Genomic DNA, 5,000 nt, shown 5'->3' on the forward strand with positions numbered 1-5,000 from the left:
GCAGTATGAAACATATTACATAAAATTATGTATAATATTATGACAGTGGGTCACATGAAATATTGGGCTTATTTAGTTGTATATATGTAGGCTGACAATTCAATTGGCATGCGAACAACACTTGTATTGTATACTGTATTGTATATCCAGTTCTTATCCTAAACAAGCATTCCATTTTTTTTTTTCTACTGATTTCATTCCATGGGTTCATATCGATTTGTTTTATCTGATTGCTAGTGTTTATAATACCAGGAAAGTTTCTTTTACTTTTTATTTTAGTGTGATGTTAGTTATGAGATTTGTGAATGTCTTCCTTTATGATTCCATAATGGCACTGAAGAAAAGTAATACATCGCAGTTGCAACATAGCATGAAATGTTTGAAAATAGCTCATTGAAAATATGGTATATTTCAATCAGACTTGATACATGATAAATGCAGTGAATTATAAATATTGTTGGTAAAGACAAAAAAATGCATCTCAAAGAGGGTTAAGTATAAGCTGTCTTCCTATCCCTGTCTTCTTTGGATTAGACTGACATTGTAATAATACCTGTTTATGCTCAATGTTTGCCAAACTATATTTTATCTTTTTCATAATTAAGTCTTTGTATCATAAAGTGGGTATCACATGAGAGAAAATTTTTGTATACTGTCTACATTCTAAATACTTACAGTGTACTATCTTTAAATTTGTACTGAATAGCAAGTGTACAAGATAATGCCTATTGAGTCATTTAATCTGTACCTTCTAGAAAAGTCAGATGGAGATCTTTGGTTTGAATATTACAAGTTCTTATTTAAATCAGTGGTTTCCTCCGTGAAACAAATTAGTTTTGCATTAGGACTTGCAAACATTGGGTTAACATAAAAAATAGAGAGTTGGAAAATCATTTAGATGATTTAGCTACTTTTGATTTTCAGAATATTACATGGCAATATATTTAGATACTGGTCATGATATGAAAATATTTATCTAATCATATGTCCAATTTAATTTCTATAGTATATGTGTGTATTAAGTTCAACATATGAGAAAGGCAAGAGTGATATCTTTTTCTTTCATTCCTTCTCAGTGATTTTCTCCTTAATTCTACTCTAGGAACTATCCTTTGAAACTCCTAATCGAAGGCACAGTTTGTGTACATTTGGACTATATCATGGGAGATATGGGAGTCCCTGCAAAACAGCTGGACATAGATTGATGTAACTGTACTGCATAGACTATATTTTGTGATATGGAAATATAAAGCTATGATTAAGGACATTATTTTCTTAGCTTATTACTGTATTTGCTGCATTTGTATTAAAGGAAATAGATCGAAAGACTTTCTGACAAGAGAAGCTTCATTTCTTATCTCTTTTTACATATTACCCATTCTAGTGCTGTTCTACTTGAATGGTCTATGTATACCAATTACGCAGTTTCCTCCTGTACCAGGGCTGTGATAGAATGGTTTTATTGTTCTTTGTTAGGGAACTGACAGCTAGATGTATCACATGTGAGGCTAGTTACATTCTGTGAGAAATAGTTAGCTATATTGTAACAAGAACAATTGTTTGTATTTCTGTTGAGCTCTTGCAAAAAAGGTATTTATATTCAAATAATAGCTTTTTGTATGCCAATAGAAAGGTTACCTATTCTGAAAAAATAAAAAGATAAAAAAGAACATACACTTATGAAGTGAGTTGCTGTATTGCAACAACGATTAACTGTACAGCTTCAGAATAAACTAGTTGTAGCCCTGCTGTGTATAGGTTCCTTATCAGTAACTGATGTAGCTAAATTTATAATTAGTGTTATAACTAAGAAATTTGTACAGCATGCATGTATTTTTTTTCTACTTTTTCATTATTATTCACTGATGCATACATTCCAAATTCTGCATTTGAGTTTTTAAAACCGAACAAAGTATTGGTTACTTTCGCAAAAAGTGTAATGCTCAGATGGACACCTGGGAGTGAGATTGTATATCCTTGAAATGTTTGATTTCATGAATTCCCATTTCATCTTTATATTCTCTATATATTAATTTATTCACGAAATATGAAATTTGCTTGATGATTAACAATTAATTTTTATTTTTATTTAAAGTATCATTATATATTCAGGAGACATACCAATCTCACATGCATGTCCATCATATGGAAAAAAAAAAGATTAACATAATCAAGATTTTCTGTAAGTACTGTTTCTTTTTCACTTTACTAACCCTCCTTAAAATCAGTCTTCCATTTAATAAAATCTTGAACTAGATTTTTTTACCCAGACCAGAAAGCCTTTTGCATTTATTTTAACAAATTCTGATACAAATGAAATTCATATGCAAATTCCTGAGTTACTTTCTCAAGTCTTAAATGGATCCAGTATGTGTGTGCATACATGCAAACTGTCTAACCAGATAGAGGATTTGACTGTTATACAAAAGAAAACAATATAAAACTTGTATATATGTAATTAGAATGGCATGATTGTTATTATTACAAGTAAGAATGTAATTTTTATTTTTTTGTTATATTATGTCATTATTATATTTCCTTTAGTATTAACACATATACTGCAATTTTTATTATAAGTACAATAATAGTTATTATTGTTATTGTCATGATCATCTCAAAAGTATTGAAATACTTTTTTTTTTTCAAGGAAACATGAAGTGGTTGTCATTATCATTATCATTATATGAGATACTTTGCAGGTGCATCTTTTTTTTTTTTTTTTTTTTTTTTTTTTATTTTTTTTCTTTTTTCTTTTTTCTTTTTTCTTTTTATAGGACTCCTGTAACCATTTCATTCCTGTTGCTCATTTCCAAGAGACAGCAATTATAGCAGTGTCACTATGATTGTAAATATCTTGCTTGAATATGGGCAATCCCTATTTTTTTATTCTTTTGTAAAGCATTCTTTTAACAGTTTTACTGCTTTTCCTTTGCGAGTATGTACTGGTGATTTGGCTATAGTAGACATTTCTTAATAACCAATATCTAGAAACAATAAAAGTTTGTTACTGAGTGTAAAGGTATCTTAGCATATTTTATAATTTTAAATATTTATATTCATTGCTCAGGTACTTAGAGATTGTAAATTGATAATGAAATATAAAGGAACCTTAAAATTTAAGGTTGATCAGATGCCATAAAGTGTTTCAGATATGAAGAGTGAGAATAATCTTCTCACTCCTTTTTATGCCTTTTTGTGGATAAAGACTGTTTGTTTAAGTTCTAAGTGTAATGATTTTTGCAACTTCAATATAGTTGCTTGCAGTATTGCATGTCCTTGTGAAACATTGGTAAAATATCACAAGTACATAACTGCTCTAAACATTACACCTTTTCCTCTCCCTCCATACCATGTAGATCCTATCTTGTTTAGTACAACTCCTGTTTATAATTACCAGAAAACAGATGTGCATAATCAGATGATGTGAGTGTTTATTACTGCTTTATTTGGAGTTGTATTACACATGGCATGATCACATCTGAGTGCTTATGTTTGCTCTAGTCCCTGTGTTGGGTTGTGAGGTGGAGCTGTAAAGACTGATGGAAATAAAGATTTATATGTATCCTGTTTTTTTTTGTGTGGCAGACCTTATCCTATAAGTCTTTTGTTAAATTAAATTGAAGGATGATCAACAGTACAAAAAATCTCTGAAAACTATTTAGATACTGAATTTTTTTTTCCTCATTTTAATTAAAAGGCCAGACCTAAAAGGAACCAGATCCTTTGACAGGCAACTTTCTTGTTTCACTCAATCAACCCTGTCTGATAAATAGTCACCTCTGCTGTTGATAAATTGCCTTTTTTTCCAGTTCTGGAATGCATCTTGGAACATTTCTTTAAGGGATAGTATAAAGGTCTAGTAGCTGAAATCAGCAACCTTTCTAGGTAGACTTAAACTTAGAAAAAAATGAAGGATAAAGAAAGCATAGGCCAAATAGGGTGTGTAGTCTGGTGCAAGATCCAAGTTTACTTTGTCTAAATCTCAAGCCACTTCCTTCACACTGCTCTCTCAAATGCCTTTGGCTCTCTAAGTAAAATTATCTTAAACACCATTTGATCACTTAGAACTAACTTCTGATAAATGTTGGTATACGAAAACTCACCATAAAATCTGGCCACTATCTCTTGAAACAAGTTCCTGGACATGTTCCGAAACTGGAAAAAATGTTGGGAGCAGGGTTTCAACAGTGGAGGGGATTATTTTGATTACGTAGGACCAGGATATATTTGGAGCGCAACAACAGATGCACTGGGGTTTATTTCAAGGTTACCCAAAGGAAGCAAAAATTTTGAAGTGTGTATATATAATGTTTTCCCTTACCATTCATTCTTGGCAAGCTAATTATTACTTCCAATAAAAGTACCCCCCAAAATTTAGGGGACAACTTTGGAAGCTTTAGAACTAGCACCATCAGAGCCATGAAACTCCACACCTATATGATGCATGAAAAACAGAACTACCTTTAAAATCATGGTAACTGTAGGTGCATTCCTGAATTCATGCACATCCTTGCCATGGCACATAGAGATTACACCCATCATCACTGACATAAAAGTAAAATAATAAATGTATTCTGTTTGGTTTCTCTTTGGACTGACTTTATATCAATAAGAATAGAATTTGAAACAGTGAGAGAGTGCTTGCCTGTTTGTCTAAATGTTTCAAGTGATTGGCCAAGTGAGCATTTGTTTGTTTTCTTGCTTAATTTCAGCTGCTTTTGTATATACTAATAGACTATAATCTGTATGACAAAATTCAAGTCATATTTAACACTTGAGATATGTACAACTAAACTTATATGTAGTCATAATAGATCCTAGCAACTCAAATCATCTGCCTGATAAGAGGAGGTTTTTGTGTTTGTTTACATTATTTTTACAAGTCAAGAAAAATGTCTATACAAATGCAAAACCAATGAGTATGTACATACTTAACGATATAAAACATGTATTTAGAGGGAGAGATCATGATAGGAAGTCATTTAGCGGGAGTAAAATAT

The sequence above is a fragment of the Penaeus japonicus genome, unplaced genomic scaffold (assembly GCF_977035675.1).
Source record: "Penaeus japonicus unplaced genomic scaffold, GWHDUDI00000001_assembly GWHDUDI00000022, whole genome shotgun sequence".
Classification (NCBI taxonomy): domain Eukaryota; kingdom Metazoa; phylum Arthropoda; class Malacostraca; order Decapoda; family Penaeidae; genus Penaeus; species Penaeus japonicus.